Source organism: Panthera pardus, unplaced genomic scaffold (assembly GCF_024362965.1).
Source record: "Panthera pardus isolate Hobbes unplaced genomic scaffold, ASM2436296v1 HiC_scaffold_11, whole genome shotgun sequence".
Taxonomy (NCBI): Eukaryota; Metazoa; Chordata; class Mammalia; order Carnivora; family Felidae; genus Panthera; species Panthera pardus.
The window spans coordinates 65,501,686-65,528,952 of NW_026526666.1; the positions used below are offsets into that span (position 1 = coordinate 65,501,686).

Here is a 27,267-nt window from a genome sequence, read left to right on the forward strand (position 1 = left end):
AAGTACCTAATGAACTTCTTTTGAATGTTGAATGAAGTGGTAGAGGCAGGGTTTGTATTGCATTACATTCTGTAGCAGATGCTAATGGTTTCTTGTCCATATTTTCCTGGCATTCACTTCCATACACCGAAGGCCACTTACAAAGAGCACCTACAGCTCTTTGCCTTGAAGGGCTTTTTTGTTTTGTTTTGTTTTTTTAACTTTCTTACCAGAGAACATATTTGGCTTGTGCTGAGAGCAAACTGGGAGTCTCAGAGATTTAATGCCACCAGAAGCAGCCTTGAACTCAGTGATGGATAGTGAGCTACTGAATAATACCCCAAGTTCCTCACCTTTCGATTACAATACCCTAAATGTGTCCTGTACTGTCACTCAGAGCTCCCCAGCATAATTGAGCTTCAGTTGGCTACCATGGCAACTAGCTTGATAATGTATATATTTTTGGCCTCCTTCACTCCCCTGTCTCACTACCCTACTCCCACTCAGGTTTTCTGACATCATAAGTAAGTTACTTGGATTTTAACCCAAACCAAGATACACATTCATTATACTATACCACAATGTTTAGCCAGAAGACCCCAGGGAAAATGTTATTGTTGCCTAAAGAGTAACATACAAATTATTAGTATCTCTCAACATCAGGAATCATCAGAGAAATGCAAATTAAAACCACAACATGCCTCACACCTGTCAGAATGTCCAAAATAAAAAACACAAGACACAACAAGTGTTATTGAGGATGTGGAGAAACAGTAACCTTTGTGCGCTATTTGTAGGAATGCAAACTTATATGGCCACTGTGGAAAACAGTATGGAAGTTCCTCAAAAAATTAAAAATAGAATTACCATACAATCCAATAATTCCTTTACCCGGTATTTACCCAAAGAATATGAAAACACTAATTTGAAGAGATATATGTACCTCTATGTTTATTGCAGCATTATTTACAATAGCCAAGATACAGAAGAAACACAAGTGTCCATTAATAGATGAATGGATAGAGAAGATATGGCATATATATATATATATATATATATATATATATATACATATACACCATGGAACATTGCTCAGCCATACAAAAGAACAAAATCTTGCCATTTGCAACAAAATGGATGGATCTAGAGGATATAATGCGAAGTGAAATAAGTCAGAGAAAGACAGATATCATAGGATTTCACTCTTATGTGGAATTTAAGAAACAAAACAAATGAACAAAGTAAAAAGAGACAAACCAAAAACCAGACTCAACTGTAGAGAACAAGTTGGTGGTTACCAGAGGGGAGGTGGGTGGGGGATGGGTGAAATAGTGAAGGGGATTAAGAGTACACTTATAGTGATGAGCACTGAGTAATATATAGAATTATTTTTAGTGGTTGTTTTTTGTTTGTTTTTTTTTAGTTTTAGTTGTTGTGGGGTGTTTTTGTTTTGTTTTTGTTTTTGTTTTCAAGTAGGCTTCACACTCAGTGCAGAGCCCAATGCAGGGCCTGAACTCATAACCTTGAGATCAAGACCTGAACTGAGATAGAGAGTCAGATGCCTGACCAACTGGGCCACCCAGGCACCCCTAGAATTGTCGAATCACTATGTTGCACACCTGCAACTACTATAACACTCTATATTAATTATACTGGAGTTTAAAAAGAAGAGTAGATTATGCTAATACAAATTTGATATTTGAACAAAAAGAAAACCAAATTTCCAAGTTGTGTTACTATGATATTTGGTGATAAAAAATTCTCAAAGCCCTTTTTGTCTTATGATGTTAAAAAATAAATAAATTACTAGTATCCCCTAAAATGTTGACACAAAATAATGCAGCTATCTTTTTTTTTTTTTTTAAGAAAAAAAAAACAGGGCTCTTAGAGACTGGAACCTAGAATAGGCTCTGCTATATGCCAGCTGTGTGACCTTGGGGAAAACACTTAACTTCTTAAACAAAGAGATTTTGTTCCCTTTCTGGGAAATAGTCAATATCACTAACTTCACTGGATTTTATGAAGATGAAATAAGCCATCATATTAGAAGTGTTCCATCAAGTTCCCTAAATGGAACTCTAAGATGGTTTTCTCTCCAAGTCTAAAAATCTTTTTCTCAGTCCTCATTCACTTGGCCTTAGTTATTTTATTATATGGGTATGCAATGTTGTTAGTCCTAATACTGTTTTGTTCATAATCTTTTTCACCTGCATATAGTTTGTGTTCTCATTTCTATTGCTAGCTTCCAAGGACAGGGACTTAATCTTATGCTTATTTATAATTAAATAAACTCGTATATGTGAAAATGGTTTACAGACTGCAAAGTGCTTTGTTATTATTCACCTCATTCCCTCAACATGTTTTGAATACCCTCTGTACACCAATCATCATGCCACATGTTAAGGATACAGAGAGAAGTAAGAATTGGTCTCTGATTCAAGATTTTAGTGAAGGAGACAGCTTATGCTGTTATGTAAATAAAATGCCATACAGTGAGAATTATTAGTATAGGGGTATGATGAAAAGGCTGTACGAGCACCAATAATGGAGTGGATTTTCCTGAGAGAGACAGCCCGGCAAAACCAGGTTAACAGTGCCACTTCCACTGTTTGCTAGCGTGAGACCTTGGCTAAGACACCTAACCTTCAGATGGCAGGTTCCTAACATGGGAACTGAGAATAAGCATAACATTTCACACAAAATTGCCCTGAGGATTAAACAAGATGATAAATGCAAAGGATCCAGCATAGTTTCTGAAACCATAGTTTCTACATAACTGTGTCTAGTACAAGTACATCCCTTTTTTCCCCTTCTAGAAAGGGAAGGTAAGAAAGGCTTCCAGAGGAAATAGCATTCAAACTGAGCTTACTAACATGAAAAGTTTGCTTTCTTACCCAGGAGGAGAAACTAACACTTGTAGAGTAGCTACCTGGAATAGGTACTCTCTTTGGGGTTTCCCAGAATGAGGAGAGGAAGAACATTCCAACCAAAGAGAACAGTAAAAGTAAAGACACAACACTTCAAAATCATATATTATGCATTTGGGAAATGGCATATCCTTTCCGGTGCAGTGGGGTTACAGGAACCAGTGAATCCATGGTGGGAGATAAATCTATAGAGAAGGAGAACAGGGAAAGATTGGATATCTATTGTTTGGAATTTAAATGTCCAGCTAACCCTGTAGAAGTGCAGACACACTGTTTATTTTAGTTATTATTATTTTTTTCAATATATGAAATTTATTGTCAAATTGGTTTCCATACAACACCCAGTGGTCATCCCAAAAGGTGCCCTCCTCAATACTCATCACCCACCCTCCCCTCCCTCCCACCCCCCATCAACCCTCAGTTTGTTCTCAGTTTTTAAGAGTTTCTTATGCTTTGGCTCTCTCTCCCACTCTAACCTCTTTTTTTTTCTTTTTCTTTTTTTTTCCTTTCCCTCCCCCATGGGTTTCTGTTAAGTTTCTCAGGATCCACATAAGAGTGAGAACATATGGTATCTGTCTTTCTCTGTATGGCTTATTTCACTTAGCATCACACTCTCCAGTTCCATCCACGTTGCTACAAAGGGCCATATTTCATTCTTTCTCATTGCCACGTAGTACTCCATTGTGTATATAAACCACATTTTCTTTATCCATTCATCAGTTGATGGACATTTAGGCTCTTTCCATTATTTGGCTATTGTTGAGAGTGCTGCTATAAACATTGGGATACAAGCGCCCCTATGCATCAGTACTCCTGTATGCCTTGGGTAAATTCCTAGCAGTGCTATTGCTGGGTCATAGGGTAGATCTATTTTTAATTTTTTGAGGAACCTCCACACTGTTTTCCAGAGCAGCTGCACCAATTTGCATTCCCACCAACAGTGCAAGAGGGTTCCCGTTTCTCCACATCCTCTCCAGCATCTATAGTCTCCTGATTTGCTCATTTTGGCCACTCTGACTGGCGTGAGGTGATATCTGAGTGTGGTTTTGATTTGTATTTCCCTGATTTCCCTGATGAGGAGCGACGTTGAACATCTTTTCATGTGCCTGTTGGCCATCCGGATGTCTTCTTTAGAGAAGTGTCTATTCATGTTTTCTGCCCATTTCTTCACTGGGTTATTTGTTTTTCGGGTGTGGAGTTTGGTGAGCTCTTTATAGATTTTGGATACTAGCCCTTTGTCCGAAATGTCATTTGCAAATATCTTTTCCCATTCCGTTGGTTGCCTTTTGTTTTGTTGGTTGTTTCCTTTGCTGTGCAGAAGCTTTTTATCTTCATAAGTTCCCAGTAGTTCATCTTTGCTTTTAATTCCCTTGCCTTTGGGGATGACAGACACACTGTTTAGACAAAAAAGTTCTCACAGATCCACAGAGTTTCAACTCCTAAGTGGGAGCATATCATTTACAAAGATCTAAACTCCTATCTAATTCCCAAGACTACACAGTGATTTCTAAAACATGGGCTGTGGTGCATAATTTATGCACTCACTTTGTAGCTCTGTAATTAAATCTGCAGAGGATTTGGAGTGGAGATACACAGCAATACTGGTACAACTCCTTGCATGTATAAACATACCATACAGGACTATAAAATTGATGGTTTCCAAAACCATCTTTCTTATCTACTCATCTTTCTCATCTACTCATCTACTCATCTACTCATCTTACTCATCTTTCTTATCTACTTATCTACCTGGCTAATGATACATTGTGTTACACTATACCACCAATACCGCACGATAGATTGTGTTATAAATGCAATTAAGTGAGCCCAGGGCACGGATGCACTGACAAAAAATTAAAAAGCATGCTGATTGACCCACATAATCCTTCCTGACCCCAATTCCTATTACATTCAGGATCTGTACCATACACTCCAGCTCTCTGATATCTGTTATGTACATCCTAAACTGTCCTCTAGGACTTCTGGTGAAAGAAACCTGACAGTTGTCAAGTGTTTACTGTATTCTGGCACTGTGCAGATAATTTCACATTCATATTATTGAGTGCTTACTCTGTCGAGTGCTGTAGGTACACAGTGGAAAATAAATTAGACTTGGTTTCTGCCCTCATACAGCTTCTAGGTATCACAGATAATCATCCTATAACAATCCTTCAAAATTGGAATTTCGGTAGCAGAAAATGAGAACTAGGTGAGGTCAGTAACTGGCCCCAGAGCCAACTTATCCATTTGGCTCAAAGGCACAGTACGAAAGAAAATAATGAATATATAATAATGAATCCAATCTGCATTGTATTTGGCTTTATGCCATACAGTCATAAATATATATATTTAAATGCATTTTTTTAAATTTTTTATGGAGGAAGGGACTCATTAAGGCAAAGGTGCCTAGGGCCTATAAAAGTCATGACATGGCCCTGACTGGCCCAAGATGACACTGCTGGTAAGTGATAGAAAAAGGTCAGGCAGGCCCTGGTAAGCCTGACATCCCTTTTGATTAGATGCATCTACAGGATGGAAACCATGCCTTTATTTCTCTCCTGCTGCATGGTACATAGGGGTAGCCCAATAAATGCTGAATTAAATTGCATTGGGTCACTCCAAAGTGCTTTATACAGTAAACAATTAACAGTATATTCTTACAGGTTGAGGAAAATCCTGTGGATGCTGCAAAAATCATGTGGGCCTATCTGATTTAGAAAATAAACCTGTAAATGAAATCTATTTTTTTATCAATTTGTATAACTTTTGGATCAAAAGATTAAAATATACATCTTTATTTGCTTGTAAAGATATTTGCTTAAACTATATGTTAAACACCTGACAAATCAGGTGTCTCTATCAGTATGACATCCTAAAATTTTTATTTTAAATTTATTTTAAATTTTAAATTTTATTATACATATAAGTAACTAAAATTATATTAAATTTTATTATACATATAATCTTATTAATTATATGTATAATAAAATTTAAAAATTCACCCCCTCATTTAACATTCACTCCTAATTTTTGTTGAATACCTATTGTGCAACAGTATATTTTTTTCTTTGTACATTATTTTATTAAATCTCTCAACGGTTCTATCAAAAAGATGCTATAACCTCTCTTTCATTGATGAGAAAACTGAGGTTCAGAGAGGTTGAGTGACTCTCCCAAGTTTGCACAGCTAGTGTCAAAAGTGGTTTGGAGGCCAAGTAAGGCAAACTCTGGAAACATTCATTGCATTGTATAGTTAGAAGACAATTTGATGACTCAGTGGAGTGGTGGAGGTGGAAGGATGACTTCAATAGGTTTAGGGGAGACGAGAGCCTAGAAAATGAATAGAACAAGTATGGGCTATGTTTTAGAGAATTCTGGCTGAGACACGAAGTAGAGATCCTAATTAATTTGGAATGCAAAGTGAGAATGGAAGGTTTGGATGACACAGGTGGGGGTTTTGCAGAACGGCAAACAGGCAAGAGAGTTGAGAGACATGAGTAAGGTGATAGACCCATATCTCCTTCAACATTATAAACTTGTGTTAGTACAGTGTCTGGCACATAGAAAATGCTCAATTAAAAGTTTGTGGAAAGAAGGAAGGAGGGAGGGAAGAAGGACTGTGAAAGTTAGACAGGAAGGAGACAGCTGACTGAAAAGAAATGCAAGAGATCAAAGAACAGGTGTACTTCAAGTAACAGAGTGTGAGAACTGAAGGGTAGCAGGCCATGAATCGTGAAGGGGAAGTCTGAGTTTGAAATTTCAGAGGCAGAACAGTTCCTGGTGATGAAAAGGCCCAAGGTGTGAAGATAGGGACAGAGTGCTAAACTGGTGTGGAGGGAAGGTCAGTGGAGTGGGGGTAGCGTTATCAATAATTGGGAACATTTGGAGACAAACCGAAATGTCCAACAGTAGGGGCTCAGGCAAGTAAAATATGATACATCCATAGAATATTTGGGAGGTCTTTAATGTCGTAAGGAAATCTTTGATATAAGCTTAATGTAAAATGTATAAGATAATATCTAAGATATATATTGTCACTATTATAAAATACATTTGTTGTAGAAAAAAGAATAGAATATACCAAAATGTAAATAGATGATGGAATTCCAGATGACTTTAATGTTTTCTTTGTTTTCTACAATGAACTTGTGTTATCTTTTAATAAAAAAAAAAAAAACAAGATTAAAAAATTAAGTGTTCTGCTGATCCATTTCTGCTTGGAACTAAATTTCCTCCTTTTAAACTCTGGTTTTTATAGCTAAATTGTATCAGAAACCTTAAGTAACCTTTGTTGAGCACAGTATTACTCACCAGGCACAATGCTTTCCATACTCCATTCCTCATCCGAACTCTGCAAAGTAGTTATTCTTTTTCCCAGTCTATAGACCATCTAACTGAAGCCCAAGGAGTTGGATCATCTATCTAAGGTCACACATTTATTAAACAGCAAAGTCAGAATTTGAACCTATGTCATATGAATATAAAAACTGATCTTTCTTGCATTACCCCTGCTCCCCACCCCACTGCCTCCCATGATTCCAATAAGTTGAAGTTCTTCTAGCTCACATTTTAAGTAGTATTTAACAACAAAATCTTAGATACTTTGATGTTAGAGCTAAAGGGGCCCTGAGAGCTCATCCAGCCCCAAATGGCCTCCTTCTCCCCATATATAGATGGGAATACTGAGGTCCAGAGAGAGGTCATGACATCGCAGGGCCATTTAAAAGCTTTGTACCAGAGTTTGATTGAGGTTCCTTTCTCTCTGCTGTTTTCCTAGGCTATTCCAGGCCAGAGAGCAGCTCAGCAACCGGAGGGCATGCCAGGCCTTTAGAATCCAACCCTCTCACTGTACAGATGAAATGGAGACTCAGAAAGGAGAGGTGGTTTTCCCAAAGTCACAGAGTGAGTAACTGGCAGAGATGCTTGTTGAACCCAGGTCTCTTGCTTCCATAAAGGCTGTATTGGCCACCGCTGCAAAGCTGCCAAGTGTCAGTTAGCCAGCAGGAAGTAGTACCAGTGGCCTCAGGGCAAAATGAGCTTTTGGAATCTGAGACCTTGCATAGGGGCTGGCACATTAAAATATGCAGAAATGTTGATTGATTGAATTGGAGAATCCCTGAATTAGTGATACAAATAAGTGTGAGGGGAGGGCGAAGGCAATGGCAGTGTCATTTGTAAAAGCACAAAATCAGGCAGAAAGAAACTGGAATGCAGATGAGGATCTAAATGATGCAGAAGTCACAAGGGGGTTGGGTGTGTGTGAATGTTAATTCTGTCAACTCTCAGACTTGACCATGAAAACTTGGCCGAAGAGACATTCTGAGACAAAGGGCCTCTGTGCCCAGCTGGCTCACACCCACGGAGGACAGCTCAGAGGGCTGAGGAGCAGCCTGCTGCTCAGGCCTCCAGCTGATACACGATTGGGTCCATCTGCCAATTGTGGATACTTGGACATGCTTGGCCTGAGGAAGAATCACTCTGGACAGATGCCCAAACCAAAGAGGCCTGATCCAGCTGGCCTTTCCAGGTCTCAAGTGCAAACTGATGGTAAGGATCTCTGCAGGGGCTGCAGAGATGTGGAGGTGGGAGCAGGGGCCATTGTTAACACACAAAACAACAAAAAGGCTGGAAGGAAATATATCAGAATGCTGACAGTGGTCATGTCTGTGAGGTAGATTATAGTGTTTTTACTGTTTATTTGCTGCTACCATAAATTATTTTGCTTTGAAAAATCACGAAATATAAAATGAGAAAAATAGACACTTTATTTGCCTTTCTTATTAGACTGTGAGCTCCTTGAGGGCTAGAGGGCTTGAGGAATTGTGTCTTATTAGTACTTTGATGTCTAGCACTTGCACTGCGACAGTACAGGAGCTCTGTAAATATTTAAGTGAATGACTTGTATTGTCTTTTACTTCAAGCATTTAGGCTCTCATTTATTGCTCCTTTCTTGATAGACTTGGTTGTGTGCTTCCTAGGATATAGTTGATTAGAAATGACAACCCATAAAATAAATGAAGGACCTACTAGTAGTACCCATTCAGTGAGAGCAAAAATAATTATTTAAAAAAATGTTTTTTAACATTTATTTATTTTTGAGAGTGAGAGAGAGCGCATGAATGCCTGAGTAGCAAAGGGGCAGAGAGAGAGAGAGAGAGGAGGACAGAGGATCTGAAGCAGGCTCTGCACTGACAGCAATGAGCCCAATGCTGGACTTGAACTCACAAACCATGAGATCATGACCTGAGCTGAAGTCTGACTGTCAGCTGACTGAGTCACCCAGGTGCCTTTTTATAAAATTTTTTAAATGCTTATTTATTTATTTTAATGTTTATTTTATTTTTGAGAAAGAGAGAGAGACAGAGCATGAGCATGGAAGGGGCAAGGAGAGAGGGAGCCACAGAATCCCAAGTAGGCTTCAGGCTCTGAGCTGTCAGCACAGAGCCGGATGTGGGGCTCAAACCTGCAAACTGCGAGATCATGACCTGAGCCAAAGTCAGATGCTTAACTGACTGAGCCACCCAGGCACCCCTATGTTTATTTATTTTTGAGAAAGAGAGAGGGAGCATGAGTGGGGGAGGGCAGAGAGAGAAGGTGAGAGAGAGAATCCCAAGGAGGCCCCACACTGTCAGTGCAGAGCCTGATGGGGGGCTTAAACCCACCAACCATGAGATCATGAGATGAGCCAAAATCAAGAGTTGGATGCTTAACCGATTGAGCCATCCAGGTGCCCCAAAATAATTATTTTTAATAATTATTAACAATCACAATAATAGCAATTATCTTAATTATTATTATCTTATTTAATTTGGTCCTCATGCCAATCGGTTATTCAATAAACATTGAGCAGCTACTATGTATTCAGTATCCCCTTCTTTGAAGAGTTTAAATATAAACCTTATTTATAGATGAGAACACAGATTCAGAAAAGGGATTGGCTCAAGTCACATACAGAAATAGGGGGGAAGGCTCAGATTGTTATCCAGTGCTGTTCATTATACCACAAGGCGTTTTATCAGTTGATAAATATTTGAGTGACTATGGTCTATGTAACAAACATGCGGATAGACTGGCCAGTAAAAAGAAAGGAAAGGAAGTGGGCAGATAAGCTGGCAGGCAGGTAAGCAGGGATGTAGGTCCACTGATCTCACTGGGTAGATTGCTAGAGGCAAACACATTGACCTCAGGGAGAAGTGAGTGTTCACGGCAGAACAAGAACAATGGAGACAGAAAATTTTCAAAACAAACCCACACCTCTGCTGTACATTACAACCTAATGTAGGGTTTGAGTCTTCAAGGAACTTTACATTTTAAGATTCTGTACGTAAGAGGTCAGAGTCTTTTATAATGTTTACAAAAATTTTCCATTGAAAATGATATATAAAATGTTGGCACCTGAAGAAATAAGCTTTAGTTTTGTCTAGCAAATTCTCTTTTGCAAAATGCAGTCTGATTATGTTGAATAAATGCAGCAAATGTGTATTTTCATGTAATTACACAAGCATTTTCTAAAGGACCTATTGTGTCCCAAGCTCAGGACTAGGTGTTGGGGAAGGTACAAGGCTTACCTTCAAGGCTAAAAAATATTTCTCTCTCTTTACCTTTGATGTTGTATCTTTGTATACATATACACATATGTACAGATTCAGTTTCAGGTAGTATGTATTGAGCACTTACAATGTGCCTGACACTGTGTTACATTCTATTTTATTTGATTCTCCCAGAATCTCAATAAATTAGATAATCTCTTCCCATAGATGAAGCAACTCAATCTCAGAGAGGTTAAAGATACTGCTAAAGCTATAGGTGGAGATGAGTCCCTAGCCCAGTCTTTGGTTTTGAGCTACATTACAAGCCAAACACGGTGGGAGGTGCAATGTGGATATAAGTTCATTTGACATAGGAGTCATGTTATATGGCCTCCTTGGTCCTATATTTCTATAGACTTGGGTATGATTATGTGCATTCATCAGCTAGATGTACCAGCTTCCAAACATCTATTGCTTTTTATTGATTGGATCTCTGGGGACATACAGTATTTGACCAATGTGAAGGAAAGATTTATCAGAGGAGAAAAGATAGTAGCATATACTCGAGGTTGATACAATGCTCTCCTGTTCTCAATAAGATCTCTCTTTGAGCTGGTCCCTATTTACTTTCCTCTCCTGTTCCCCAAAAACTATAGAGTACTGTTTGCATTTCCCTTGAAACACTGTGCTGTTTGATGCCTCTGGGCCTTTTCATGTGCAAGTCATTCTATTTGGAACACCCACTCCTCATCTTTTCTGCCTTTTCCATTCTCACTTCTTCAGGTATGCCTTCTCTGAAGTTCACTCTGACTTTGGAGGGCATTCAGTGTTTTTTTGAATTTCATTGCCCTGTGCTTCCTTCTATCACTGTCCTTACCACACTGTGTTGTAACTGTCTACTTGTCTGTATTTTCTACCAGACTCTGAGACCCTAAAGAGAACCTAGGAGATCCATGCCTTTGTGCCTAATGCCTTGCACAAAGTGAGTGCTCAAGAAATATTTGTTGAGGGGCGCCTGGCTGGTGCAGTTGTCTAAGCGTCCAATTCTTGATCTTGGCACAGGTCGTGATCTCATGATTCATGGGTTTTAGCCCCGTATCTGAGCTCTGTGCTTGGGATCCTGTCTCTCCTTCTCTCTGCCCCTCACCTGCTTGTGCTCTCTCTCTCTCTCTCAAATAAACCTTAAAACATTTTTTTAAAATATGTATTTGTTGAGTGAAGGAATAATGAACCCAGAACCAAAGTGCAGAAGAACTAGGTTCTAATCACAACTCTGCAACTGACAACTTTTTGTCTATAAGCAAGTCACTTCCTTCTCTGGGCTTTAGTTTCCCTGCCTGTAATATGAGGAGGTCAGATGAAATGACCACCAACAGTCATTCTGGCTTGAGCATTCTCTGATGTTAAGATGTTATGATGCTAAGAGGAAAAATATAAAACATTAAAGTAGGACTTTATTAACCACAGGACATTATTCTCCTAACAAGAAAGGCTCCTTATTTGGGGACATCTTAAATTGTGTCAGGTTTGATTTATATCAATACTGTTCACCCAGAAAAATAATTAGCCATAAACAATTCTGAGTTCTGCCCTAACCTCTCTTACCATAAAGTTCAAGATCAAAGTTGTACAACTGTTTCTGCATACTTGTTAAATTCAATTAACATTTGTCAAATGGATTAATAAATGAATCTATCCATTTGTAAAGCTGAGAATCTTATGGCATAGGCAAAAGGTAAGATCATACATACATCCATTCAGTCATTCAACAAATATTTTGGCAATTAACTTTATGAGAGATACTGGGTCACAATGGTAAGTAAAACAGTTATGGAACTTACCAGCATGTTGGTGTCTGGGGAAGACAGACATTACTCCAATTATACACAAATAACTTTATTAATTACAAACTGTAAAGTACTATGACTCTTACCTTTGCTGTGCATTCTAGGCTATAAAGGGCTTTTCACACACATCACCTCATGGGAAGCCTTATAGTATAGGGGTTAAAAGTAAAGATTTTGGCATTATAGAGGCCTGCGTCTGAACCTGGCTTGCCCACTTACTTACAAACTGGCCTCTTGGATAGGTTTCCTAGCTTTACTTTTCTTATCATTTGAATGGGGAAAAATAGCACGTTTGTCTCAGAGCTATTATGAGAATGCAGTGAGATAATGCATGTAAAGCACTCAGCACCATGCTTGACATATGACTGCTGTTAGTTGTTATTATGATTATACAACTTTTTGTTCTTCATAGCACTTTTCCCTGTAGCTCCCTCTTTTTCCAGAAGAAAGGCCAGGTTTGAAGTCAGACAAATGAGTTCACATGTCAAGTCCTCCACTTAGTAGACACAAAATGCAACTAATAGTACCTTTTCATAGCATTATCCATGGGAGTAAATGAGGTGAAATTTTTAGGGACCCACATAAGGGCCAAACACACAATAACAAATCTTTTAACTTTGGTATCAGTCCTTATCCTTCTTTGGATGAACAATGGGAGGCCCGATGTCAGGAGTGGTGGGTAAGGTGGTCACTGATATGTCTTGTCCTGTCTAATGCTGAGATCTTGGGAGAGGAGGCAAGACCGTAGAAAGCAAACTCACCCCCTGAGCCTCATGAGGGGAGGAGGTGAGCTGTCAGGCTTGAGTAACAGGAGCTGACAGAGCCAGTTCAGCGTGGTCTTACTGGATGTGAGTTGAAGTAGGGTTTTCATGGGCAGAGCTCAGGCAATAACCCGACATACTGGGTAGTGGAATTTGAGAAATATCCATTTAGCTGCAGGGAGGAGATGAAATAAAGGCTACACCCAAGGCCTTTTCCATCACAGGCTGCCAAATTGCCCTGTGACTCTGGGACCATGGTGGGCCCAGGAAGTGGGAGTCAGCAACTCTGAAGCCTAAAATCAGAAGGGTACTGAATGTTTGCATGGAGTGCCAGCTCTTAAAAAGATGTCTGTATGCCATCTATGCCAAAGCAAAACAAATTTATCAGCATCTCCTCAAAACTGCAAGGGAGAGTCTAAAAATTTTAAGCAATAAAAAAAAGGTAAATGGAAATTGATTGTTTAATATCATCATTACTAATTCAAGAAGTATAAAATGGTATTGCTAATCTCTTGGTGAGTTGATTTTATTATTTTATCTTACTAGACATAAATATGCATAAGGACTTATTCTCCTACCCATATTTTTTCCATCTATTGTTAAGAGAATCCCTGAAGTCTTTCAACCAATCATACATTGCCATGATGGTTTTTAAGACTTAACTCTCATAGAGGAGGGTAGGGTGGCGCATTAATGTGTAAGTGGCTCAAATATTTAGTAGTCAAGCCACTCCACACAGTAGGGCACAAATGGTAGAGTTTAGGGGCGTCTGGGTAGCTCAGTTGTTAAGTGTCTGACTTCAGCTCAGGTCATGATCTCATGGTTTGTGAATTTGAGCACCACATTGAGCTTTCTAGGCAACGTGGAGCCTGCTTGGGATTTTTTGTCTCCTTTTCTCTCTGCTCCTCCCCTTCTCTCTCTCTCTCCCTCTCTCTCTTAAAAGTAAATAAACATTAAAAAAAAAAAAAGGTAGAATTTAGGCATCAGATAGTAAAGGGGTTTTCAGGAATATTGGAGTTATCCCATGATATTCCCTTACTGTTCCTGTAGGCTTGGTCAGCCTTAGTTGCATCTTATTGTCTTTAAGAAAACACAAATAATTTCTATATGTTGCTTTTCTTCTTTCCCCCATTGGTGGGTGGAAAAAACAATGGGTATAATTTAAACATAGGCTTGATTATGGTAATTTCAGTTTACAGCAGGAAAATTTTATAGAGACAGAAGAGGATAAAGGTGAATGCTGGAATTCAGGAATATACTAATTGGGAAAAAGTTCTGACTTTCATGTAATTGTTTTTATTCATAATTATCAATTCATTTCTCTTAGAATAAAAAATTAGCAGGTGGAGAAGAAGGAACTGTCCACAAAATAATAATGTCCATTTATTAAATAACAGATATTCAAAGCTAAGCCCTTAGGCACATTATCCCCATTAATCTTCCTAACAACTTCATGAGATGGTTACTGTTATGTTCCCAGTTTTGCAGAGGGGCCCCAGAGAGGATGGGTAATATGCCCAAAGCTATATACACAGCTGGCGAGAGGCAGAGCTGTGATCTGATTCTAGGTCTGACTCCAGGACTGGGTTAATTACTGCTGGGCTACCCTGCTTTCTCCACCCTGAGTTTTTTAAATATAACACTGCAATTGAAACAGGAAAAAATGCTGTATAACCTTCAAATGTTGCTTTCCCCTAGAGCAGCTTGGTGCAAAGGAGAGTGGAGCAGACAGACTGAGGGCTAACTCCTATGACTCACTAACTGCATAATCTGGGCAAGTCTTTTCACTTCTCTGAGCCTTGATGTTAAATGGAGATGATAATCATCACCTGCCATGCTCATTAGGCAGAACTGCTGTAAGAGCCAAAAAATATTATGAAGGAAGGGGGAGCTCTAAGGGCAAAGTCTACAAGGCAAGGGTTTTTGCCTGAGAAAGCTTTTATCCTATAAATAGAATCCATTGATTGTCCCCTGGAGTAACTTCCCATCTTCTCTCTCCTGGCTACTGTTATGAATCTCATTTTCATGTTTATTAAAGGAGAACATTACAAACTGACTTGAGCATTTAAAGTCTCATTTAAATCCACTCTGAAGAATTGCTTCCAAAGGAGAGAGAATTGGAGATTGAGAGACTCGTGGGACGCCTGCTTCTTGGTGGCTCTGGGGGCAGTCTGCACAGCCACCCACCTCCTCTCAGTTTGATTTCTGATTTGTTGCTCCTCAGATCTCATTCCACTCAAGTGCATTAGGTTCCCTTTGGTTGTCCAGAAGGGCTCTTAGGTACAAATGAGGTTCAGCAAGGATGGAGGGGATTGCATTGGACTACATAGCAGGATCTGGTAGAGCAGAGATTCAGAGCTTGGTCTTCTGCTTATGGGTTCAATACTCTTTCCCTTTGGCCCACTCCCTCGCCCTGAAGTCTTCTCTGGCCTCACTTGAGGTCTTTAGTGAAGTAAGCATACTCTCTAAAATACACAGTTCCTAATGCAATATCAGACATGAAAGTGTTTAGCACAGAGACTAGTATGCAATAAATGCTCCAGAGATAGCTGAATCAGCACCTGTGATTCTTCTGTGCAATTTAACACATATTTATTGAACATCTCTTCTATGCTAGGCCTTGGCCTAGATTCCGGGAATATGAAGATTTCCCTTCTCTTCAGCAGCTTAAAAACTATTCAAAGAGACTGAAATAAACCTAGTTGCAACTTAGTGTGACCCAGGGACGTGCAGAGAGCTGTGGAATCATGAAGGAAGGACCCTCTCTAAGCATGAATGATGATAGCCCCTTGCATTTTATGTTGACAATGTACAAAGTGCTTCTCACATCTCTTACCCATATGAATTTCATGGGATCCCTATGAGGTAGGAATAATTATCCACATTTTCTGATGAGGAAACTGAGACTTCGAGAATTTAAGTGACAGAGACAAAACCAGTAAGCTGGGCAGCAGCATGGAATAATGGAAAGACCACTGGCTTGGAAGTCAGGAGACTTGGCTTCTGTTGTTTGTGACTGTGTGATCTGGATAAATAATTTTCCTCTCTGGGGCTTGGTTTCCTCATCTATAAGATAATGTACATAGACTAGAAATATTCTGTGCTTCTTGGGATAAACAGGGCCTTGTTTCGTAAAGCTGCAGAACAGTATTTATCTCTTGAGCATTAAAGACAGAATGGTATAAGGCGAAGAAAGAATCAGACAAACATGGATTAAAATCCTAGTTTAGTTCCTTATTAGCCATGAGGGCTTAGCCAGGTCACTTCACTCCCTGTGACTCAGATTTCTAATTTGTAAAGTAGAGATAATACCTATTTTGCAGGGTTCTTCTGAGGCTTGAATAAGGTAATGTGTCCAGGATAGCACCTGGCACATAGTAGGTATGTAAGAAAGTACCAAAGATTGGTGATACCAAGTACTGGGTCTCTCTGGCTGCTCTTTGAGTACTTAAGCCTAAAGATTTTGTGCTCTCTGCTCCCGGGTCTCCAGACCAACGAAGATGCCAAGTTTTATACCCTTTCAACCAGGTTTAAGCCATTTAGCAATGAGAATGAGACCTTGGTGGTTCAGTTTTCAGTAAAACATGAGCAAGGCATTGATTGTGGTGGCAGGTATACAAAACTCTTTCCTGATACCCTGAACCAGGAGGATAGGCATTCAGAATCTGATCATTACAGCATGCTTGTAAGCTCTCTGATAGTGGTCACTATAAGCCACATGAGGTCTTAATGAGAGGCACTGTAATTGTTGAAGAGGCTCAGATTGACCTGAAAAAGGAAATTTCTAATCCACCTTCCTACACAGTAAGACTTTTCAATGACCTGAAAAAAGCGACCTTAAGCTTAAATGTTAATATAAATAGACAAAAGAGGTAGAGAGTCACATGGTTATTAACAAGGCTGCAATACAGAGATACATTCCCCAGTTCTCAAAAAGGGAGAAAGGAACCATAAACTGTGTAGACACCCTAAAATGCACCTACTACAATATGGCTTTGCTTTGAAAGCGATTCCTGCCCTTGATGAGAGAAGGCCCAAGAGGTCATATAAATCATCTTTATTAAGCATCCATAATGAGTCCAGAGTATTGCATCTGTAACCTCAAATATGTCACTAGGCTTCCTTGGAGGAGTCCAGCTCTTACTTAGCTCCAATCTTGAATGATGGTTGAGATTTAAAAACCAACAAACAGGGGTGCTTGGGTGGCTCAGTTGGTTAAGCGACCAACTTCATCATGATCTCGTGGTTCGTGGGTTTAAGCCCCACATTGGGCTATGTGCTGACAGCTCAGGGTCTGGAATCTGCTTCAGATACTGTGTCTCCCTCTCTCTCAGCCCCTCCCCTGCTCACACTCTGTCTGTCTCTCTCTCAAAAATAAATAAACATTAAAAAAAATTTTAAACCAACAAACAACAATAAAAGCTAATCCAACTCCCAAAGCACTGATGAGGAATGTGGATTTTACCAAACGTTTTGCACAAAGTCAGAGGCAAGCATTATGCCACATGTCATACAGCAAAATTTTCTTAAAATTTTCCCTAAAAATTTCTTTCTTTTCCCAGGGAGTTTCAGATTTCTTGCTTCAAGCTTTTGCCAAAATTTTCCTCTTCAGCCTCTTTCCCTTTTTTTATTTGCACCCCTCCCCCACCAACTCTTTCTCCCTCATCTTTCAAGCTCTTGCATGCATAGAACAATATAGCACTCTGGGTGCCTGAATGTGTCTTCGCCCATTTCTCTTTTTGTCAGAATCCACCCTCCTTACAAGGAGTTTATATATGTTTATGTATGAGATGGTTGTAGTAAGGAAAATGGAAATACTTTTTCAAATGTGATTTTTTTCATATGAATATTATTTATTTGATGCTCAAACAACCAAAGCAGTTTCAGCTGTTAATAGCTCCATTTTACAGATGAGGAAACAGAGGCAAGAAATTTGCCCAAGGTGAGTAAGTGGGAAGTCAGAATTCAAACCCAATCTATCCAGATTAAAGCCTGTGCTTTTTTCTACTCCATATTTTTGCCTTCTATTTGGTGGGGAAGCAAGCATGTGAATAATTTTTTTTAAAAGGCAGAATGAAAGACATATTTTCTATTTATTTATTTATTTGTTTATCCATTTACTTCTTTTTGAGAGAGAGTGTGCTCATGCACGTGATCAGGGGAGGGGCAGAGAGAGAATCTCACGCAGGCTCCACACCCAGTGCAGAACCCGATGCTGGGCTTAATCCCACAACTGTGAGATCATGACCTGAGTGGAAATCAAGAGTTGGTTGTTCAACTGACTGAGCCACCCAGCTGCTCCAAGACATATTTTTAAAAAGATATTGATGAGGTGCTATGAGACTACAAAGATGGCATGACTCAGTCCAACTGGGGGGGCTTTTTGGATGGGGTATTAATTGTTCTTTGAAGAATGAGTTAGATGTTAATAGGCAGAGAAGGAGGTGGGGGAAATATAATGAGGACAAAGGAAGCTATACAAAAGCTCAGAGGCATGAAATTGAAATGCAAGTAGAAAACCGATGAAACCAGTGTGGCTAGAGCACTTTGCACACGCACGTACGTGTGTGTGTGTTTAGGATAGTCAAGAAGAACATGGGGAGTGAGGTTGAAAAACTAGGTTAAAACCTATTCTTGGACCTTTGTCACATTAAGCTCTCCAGGCTCAGAGCCACTGATCAACAATTGCCTCTAAAGTTTTCACAAAGCAGAAAGAACCCCAGGCTCTATTTCTTAGTAGGCTTGGGTTTAATCCCAGCAATGCTACTTATTAGCTCTTTGACTTTGGGTGAGTTACTTAAATTTTCTAAGCCACAATTTTCCCAGCTAAGAGTGGAGATAGTAACACATGCTTGTCACAAGAACTAAATGATATGGTATAAGGTTCCTGGCACAGGAGGGATTTTCTGGTTGGGTTTGGTCAATGGAAGTCCTGGCAGTAGATCAGAGGGAGGAAAGAGAGTTGTGGCTCTCAACTGAAAGTCACAGCTTCCCTCCAGCCACCCTCCCCACAGGAGTCTTTCTTCCAGGCTCTGGTAATCACTCTTACTCTTTGCCCCTTCAGGGATAAGGGTAGGAATAGCCCTTCTGTTGCCAGCCCACAGCACAGCACTATTCTTTATGCCTTATCAAGGTCCCCTATCTTTGTAAATAGTCCTTTTATTAAATTCTCCTCAAGTAATACTAAATTTGAGTGTGCTCTTTGTTTCTTGCTGGGGCCCTGATTAATATATTAGCTATGTCTGTCTTAGCCTCAGACCAGGCAAACTGCCTAAAAATGATGTGACACCATGTATTAGGGTTTAATTTCTAGGCCCTGACATCCTGTGGCTTTGGCAACAACAAAGTGCAGGTCATCCTTCATTATCAAGGGAAATAGCATGAGAACAACAAGACCATCAAATTCAGGGTAAGTATGTGGGCAGGTCTTCAGCCTAGGGGGAAGGATAAGCATTTTATATGTGTTATCTCACTTAACCTTTACAAAAACCCTATAAATTAAATACTATCAGAAAATATAGAGAAGTGCTATAGATTACAGAAGTTCACATAGGAGCCTGAGTTCTGAAAGGAAGTTAGATAAGGTCCTCTCTTGGAAGAACGTTTGGCATGGCCCTGTTGCCCTGCTAAATATTGAAGGGATGGGCAAGGTGGCGGGTACTAAGCTAAAATATGAGTGATGGGCTTGTCTTAGTAGCATTAGATTAGAGAGATCTAGGTTAGCTGGAGGATAGTAGCTGGATTTCTTTAGCATCTCAATCGGCATTCACCAAATTCCAACTCTGTGTTGGGACTTGGGGTGGGGATAAAGTGAGCCCCAGACATGGCCTCTGACCTCACAGAACTCACAGTCCAGTGAAGGTATGAATCAAGAAAAGGAGAGGACTACCTAGTATGATCAGAGTCTGGGGAAGCACAGAAGAAGCCCTCTACACAACCTGGAGCCTTAGGAAATGTTTCCTAGAGGTCTTGCCTGTGCTGAGTTTTGAAAGATGAGCATGAATTGGTCTTGTGAAAGAGTGTGACAATTTTAGGGAGGATTTAATCCCTGGAAGAGGCAATCACATGAGAAAAGTAAAAAATACCTGAGAAAGAGTGGTACTGTAAGTAACTCAGCACAACCAGAGTGCGGGGGAGAGGCAGAAATTGGGTCTAGAGAAGCCCATAGGACCTGAGTCACTGGAGAAATTATGTTCAGGCTCAAGGCCTTTGCTAGCAGGACTGTGAAAGGACTGTATGTGCAAGGGCTCCCTGAAGTCCTCCTCTGGGGTAGGCCTTGTGCTGGAAGCTGTTAACACAGCAGATGAGTCAGACATGACCTCTGCTTTTGAAAAGCTTATAGTCAAGGGGCACAGACAGAAAAACAGAAAACATCAGAGAATGACCAGAACTGCGATGGAGCTGAAGGATGGGGGTCAGGGGAGCCAAAGAAGTATGTACTTAGGAGAAAAAGATCCAGAGTCTCTACTGAATTAATCATAGAAATGGGAGGAGGGGTGTGGTGAAATATGTTTGTGTATATTTGGGGGATGGCATTCAGGAACTGTTTTAGGTGGTGCATTTAATGCTTGAGGTCCAAAGATGTCCAATAGTGGAGCTGAAATATTCCCTATCCTCTTTCTAGATCAATAAAGATACTCAACTATACACTTTGATCATTCACCCAATGCTACTTATGAGGTCAAAATCAACAACAACTAGCAAGTGGCTGCTGGGGGTCTGGAAGTTGACTGAGACTTCCTGTCTCCCAAGAAGATAAAAGACCTCTATGCCTGGAAACCAAGGAAATGGGATGAACATCTGCAAATAGAGGGTCCTAAAGATAAGAAACCTGAGGTTAGACAGTGTTTGGCTGGGAAACAGATGGAGATGTCAGCTATGGGCCTGGGAGAAGAAAGCTGGGAAGAGAAGCAGAAACTGGGCATTAATCACTCCAAGAGGTATCCAGCTAAATATTGGTATCCAAAGAGGTGTGGAGGAAAGAGGGAAGCAACTTACATTTGTTAAGACTCTATTGATCCTTCTGACAGCCTCTGTGAACAGTGTGCTCTGATCTCTGTTATAGATAAGGAAACAGACAACACGTAGAAAATGAAGTGACTTGGCAAATATACCTACATTAGCACCAGGATTTGAATCTGGATCTCTGACTCCAGAGTTATTGATATGGGGAGTGTGTGGAATATATTCACTGATTTCTTATCACTCACTGCAAAGCTCTCCTGGATATAGCTATGAATAGCACAATCCAGGGATTGAGAATCCTCCTGGTATTCAGAATCTAGTGGAGTTTGCAGACAAGTACACAGACAGAGGTCACACTGTGTAATTAGTGCTAAGAGTCAGGGAAGCCCAAATCCTGTGGAGCCCAAAAGAGGCTCCTAACCTAGCCTGTGATAGGGTTCGGGTGGTGGTCTTGGAAGGAGGAGGCAATGCTTGAGTGATTGGGTTAACCTAGGGGTCGGAAACATAGACTGCAGTCATACAGATATGGATTGAAATCTGAGCTCCACCCTTTACTAACTGTGAGACTCCTACCTACTTGCAGTTACATTTGGGCAAGGAATGTAACTGCTATGAAAGTCAATTTCACAAACAGGGATTATTATAATACCTACGTGTGAAGGTGGTTGTGAGGATTAAATGAGCTAACACACATAATATAGTGATTAGAAAATAGTAAGTTCTTTTAATATACAGGATTTATATGTTAAAATGTACTGGATTTCAACACTGAATTTATTAGAGCAAGGGAAGTGGGAAATTGGGCTAGAGGGAAGATATTCCAGACCCAGAGAACAGCAGGAGCAGAGGCACAAAAATTAGGTGGAAAGCAACATGGCTACATAAAAGAATTGAAAGCAGCAGTTTACTATTTTGGGAGCATAAATTTCAAGGTGAAGACTGGTGGGAGATGAAGTTGGAAAGGTTTGTTGGAGCCAGGTCATGGAGGGCCTTAGCTATTTTGTCGGTTCTCCACAGGTCAGAGCAGATTCATTCTCATGCAGAAAAGACGTTTAGGGTTAAACAAGGAGCAACATGGGACCCAGTGGCTGGAACTCCTAAGAAGAGGCCTGCAGAGAGGTGGGCAGTGGCTCAGCTGTGTGTAGGATGATTTAGCAAAGGGATCCAGTCTCATGGGAGGGAAGCATAGTCAGGGAATTAAGACAGGTGAGCAGGCTGTGTCTGTGCCTTTGGCACCACAGGAAAATTAGGGGTGAGTCTTCTTCCAGGTGCAGTAAGCAGGCTTAGAGCAGCAAGACTAACCACAGACCCTCACTCCTGTTGAGGACCATGTACCTGATATAATCAGGGTTGGCTCAAGGCCTGGGGGAGAGGGGAGAGGCTACAGGTCTCTGTGCTCCCTGCTGAGTAAAATTAGAGAAGAGGGAAAGCAGTTAGATAGGCAGGGATCTATGAAGACTATAGCCCTCATGATGGGATGTTGACTATTACATCTCAGGAATCAAAAAGTGGCTGAGACAGCTGAGGAACTAGAGAACTTTCCCAGTTGCAATGTTACTGAATGACAGGGTCTAGTTGGCTTAGCATTGAAGCTTTCAGTCAGTCTGGGCAAATGGTCAGCACCAAGATGACCTGCTAGGTAGATAAAACAAAATTTTGGAGGCTCCACAACAGAAGAAATATGAAAGTCAGGGTAGGTTGTTTGTGACTTGGAGTTTTGTCTTGGTAAATAGAAGAGGCCTGGAGTAAAAGGGAAGACTGGTACAGGTCTGGGAGCATTCTGGGTACAAAGCAGATCACCAAGGGGGGTCTTCAGAAAGAGTGATACAGGCTAGAAGACTTATTCTGACCATAGGGACAGATGATCGAGGAGGGAGAGGGTCAGACAGAATGGAAATTTCCAACTTATTTGAGCTTGAAGTATTCAATGTCAAAGTGATAGTGACAACTTGAGGAAGAGCGAGAGTTGCTTAAAGGCTTTTTCTCTCCTGTATTGGATTTGTTTGAAGAATCTTGAGCTGGGCTTTCATAGGGGTAAGGACAGGAGGTTGGCAGGGTTAGGGAGTCAGGTCTAGCCTGACTGTAGGGACCCCAGTTTTATCCCAGCCCATTCACCTGTCCTAAAGAAGGAACATTTTGTTTTAGAACTGGAAGGACTTTGAGTACATCCCAGACCGAAATGCCAAGAAGCCAGATGACTGGAATGAGGTAGTGGATGGGGAATGGGAAGGGCCTCTGACGCCAAACCTGAAGTATAAAGTGAAGGGGGCCTTTCCTTGCAACAGGTATGAGAAATAAGACAGAAGAGAGAGATGTAAGGTATAATTTACAAAACAGAAACTCTAAGATCCTGCGGTTTTCTCCTCACCACCACCCCCACCCCCACTCCCCATAAGACTGTAGCCTCATCTAGGCCCTGTTCTCAGGGCAGTGCCTACCTGGTGGTCTGGTAAAGGTCAATGCTGGGAGGGAGAGATCTAGGCAGCCCTAGACAAGGGGTTTGTCCACAATGGTGGAAAGCAGCCAAAGAAACATGGTCAAAACAGAAAATGGGTCTGAGGTCAGGAACTGGAAGTCTCAGAACTGATCCTGAAAGAGAAAGGTGGGATATGAATAAGCCAAAGGTGTTGGGGGTGAGGATGGAGAACTTCTCTTTAAGGACCAACTCCTGACCTCATGTCAGAAGTGAGAAGAAACTAAAAGGATTGGCTATCAAATAGTCCAGAGATATAACTGTGGCAAGCAGTTTGCATCAAACTGATACATCAGTTTGACAGAACTGATGATTTTATTGGGCCACAGTTTCCTGTGTCATATACTAGGAAGAGAATGGCCCAAGTGCCAAAGTCTTAGATGGTGTTCCCTGTGAAGCTACATTTTCTTAATGTCATGAACAAACTTATGCACAGAGATGGAACCAGGCTTAGAATGGGTTTCTGCCACCTTGTTCTACCCTCTGGGTAAAAGGAGAACTTGGAAGAGTCTCATTCATTAGCTTGAGGAAAGGGAAAGAAGCTACAGGAATCCTACTGTCTTTATAAGTTGTATAAATACAACTGTCTTTATAAATTGGTCTTTCTGATTGCATGAGAAGAATGGAAAAATATTAATGCCATGTGCACTCTTTGGTTTTTTGCTTAGGAACAATGGAAACCTGAGATCGCTGACAATCCCAGTTAACAGGGGTAGTGGATTCATCCAGGAATAGATAACGCTAAATATAAGCCTGATCCCACCATTTGTCACTATTATAACATCAATGTTTCTGGCCTGGACCTTTGGCAGGTAAAGTTCTCAGAGCTCAGAGCCAATGATCAACATTGCCTCTAAAGTTTTCACAAAGTGGAGTTCCAGGCTGGAAATCACAAGACTTGAATGAATCTTGATCTTTCTAACCCTCAAACTGCTCATCTTTAAAACAGGGCTAATTATATTCATCCTGAAAATCATAATAGCTAAAATGTACTGAGTCCCTACCATGTACCAAGCACCATATTAAAGACTTTGCAAATGCCACTTAATTCTCACTATGAAATCTCCCATTTCTAAAAGTGAACACTGAGGTTCGGAAAAGATAAATAATTTGCCTGAAGACACATTTGGTAAAAAGAAAAGCTGAGATTTGAGTGCAGATCTTTCTGAGGCCAGATTCAGGGTTCCAAAACTTTACACTGCCCTACTGGTCCCGCATGATTCTTTTTTTTTTTTTTTTAATTTTTTTTTAACGTTTATTTATTTTTGAGACAGAGAGAGACAGAGCATGAACGGGGGAGGGTCAGAGAGAGGGAGACACAGAATCTGAAACAGGCTCCAGGCTCTGAGCTGTCAGCACAGAGTCCGACACGGGAATCGAACTCACGGACCGTGAGATCATGACCTGAGCCGAAGTTGGATGCCTAACCGACCAAGCCACCCAGGCGCCCCCAAGGTCCTGCATGATTCTTGAGGGTGTTTTTTGGCTGTAAAAGGGAATCATCAGAGATGTGGTAAAATCTTGAAATATTAAAATCCCCAAATAGATGTTGGGTGTGATTGGCCCAGCCATGATGACAATTCTTGACCTAGTCTTTTTCTCTCTGCCAGTCATCTTTCCTGGTTCTGATTGGAGGGCTCATATACTCAGGTCTTCATAGAGTTGTTCTCTCTCTCTCTCTTCCTTTGAGACCAGTTATTGAAGATGGGGAGGATTCTTTCCCAACCCAGGAGAAAAGAGTGCCTCAAGAGCCAGCTCCAGAATGAAGGCCTTAGCCCAGGAGGCCTCTGAAAAACTGCAATCTATAAAAAAAACAAAACCTTGAAATCTACATAGTCTTGGAATTCCTTTGGAGAGGAAGGGAATTCACTTTTGGTAAATACAGGACTGGGGTCAATGCTTTACCTATATTGCTTCTTTTAATTCTCATAACTATGTAATGTATTATTGTCTCTTCTTATACCATTTTACATTTGACAGAATTGAGACTCAGAAATGTCAAGTGATGTGTCCAAGAGCACACAGCTAGTGTGTGGTAGAGACAGGAATCAAACAAAACGTTTATTGATTATAACCCACTATACAATAGAGCCTCTAGAAACTACAGCCACTTGTCTTGGAGTGTATCATGGAAGTTTCCATAGCCAGGGAAATCTGTCTCTGACCAGTGATTTCTACAGTACAGGGCTGCCAAAGGGTTCTTGGACAAGACACTGCCTCTATGAAGCTTTCTTGGTTTAGTTATTTTCCACTTTATTTATTTCCACTTTCTTGGTTTCCTAGCTCAGTGAGACTGGCGTGGAAGTGCAAGGAGATGATGTATGTAAATTACTACACACACTGTAGGGTTTCAAGAGATATGGACATGAGGGCAGGAGGGAAGGATGAAGGAAGGAAGGAAGGAAAGAAGGAAGGAAGGAAGGAGGAAGAAAGGAAGGAAAGAACCAAGGGACACATGTTGTTCTTTCCTTCCTTTCCTATATGAAGAATGTAGATACACTTTGCACAAGTTGCCATTGTTATCTCTTTTTTACAGTTTTCTCTTTCTGTTTTTATTTTATTTTTATTTATTTTTAATTTTTTTAACGTTTATTCATTTTTGAGAGACAGAGAGAGACAGAGCATGAGTGGGGGAGGGGCAGAGAGAGAGGGAGACAGAATCTGAAGCAGGCTCCAGGCTCTGAGCTGTCAGCACAGAGCCCGACATGGGGCTCCAGCTCACGGACTGTGAGATCATGACCTGAACTGAAGTCGGATGCTTAACCAATTGAGGCACCCAGGCGCCCCTCTCTCTCTTTTTAAAAAACATTTATTTATTTTGAGAGAGAGTGCGAGAGCAGGGGAGGGGCAGAGACACAGAGAAAGGGAGAGAGAGGATCCCAAGCAGGATCCACACCGACACAGGGATTCCATCTCGCAAACAGTGAGATCACGACCTGAACCGATATCAAGAGTTGGACACTCAACCAACTGAGCCACTCAGGGACCGCTCAGTTTTCTCTTTTTAATAAATAATGGGAACTTTCTATATCTTGTGTAAATATGTGGTCATGTTCATATGCCTAATTTGATTGTTTTCTTAAAATCTATTGGGTTTTTTCACTGAAAACATTAAAGTATACATTTAAAACTATGTATTTGTTCATCTATAAAAATGTATTTAGTTGTTTTTTTAAATGTTTATTTATTTATTTTGAGAGAGAGAGAGAAAGAGCAGGGGAGGGGCAGAAAGAGAGGGAGGGAGAGAATCTCAAGCAGGCTCTGCGCTGTCAGCTCAAAGCCTGATGCAGGGCTTGAACTCACAAACTGTAAGATCATGACCTGAGCAGAAACCAAGAGTCAGATGCTTAACTGAGGCACTAATAGTTCTGAATTCTATCAACCTCTCCAAGCAGGCAAACCTTCTATTTGTGAATTTAAATCACGCTGAAGGAATGCTTCTCGCACTTTAATGTGCATATGAATCACTAGAGGATCTTATTAAAATGCAGATTCTGATCCATCAAGTCTGGGTAAAGCCTGAGAGACTAGATTTCTAAAACTCCAGCATTATCTTTTTATATTATTGTTTTTCTTGTGACACAGTTCTGTATGATGCTGACATCACCCTTGCAGGCATCCTTTCCTTCTAAGTTCTAATTCGGTCTGATACTCCCACATCCTACTTCACCTTACACACTTAACCAGCTGGACACATCCAGTTTACCATAGGGTCCCTACACCTTACTGTAAAAACCTAGTGACTCTCAGCATGCCTATAGGTGGGAACTCCCTTACCTGCCCTGT

The 27,267-nt window shown here is 40.6% G+C and overlaps 1 long non-coding RNA gene across 1 annotated transcript in view; it reads left to right on the forward strand.

Annotated features, from left to right (window-relative positions):
* Positions 1–8,372: 8,372 nt before the first annotated feature.
* LOC109266615 (uncharacterized) overlaps positions 8,373–27,267 on the forward strand; it is a 28,261-nt gene continuing 9,366 nt past the window's right edge. The window contains exon 1 of the long non-coding RNA XR_008417080.1: positions 8,373–8,453. This is a non-coding gene — a long non-coding RNA (uncharacterized LOC109266615). The remainder of the gene's footprint in view (positions 8,454–27,267) is intronic.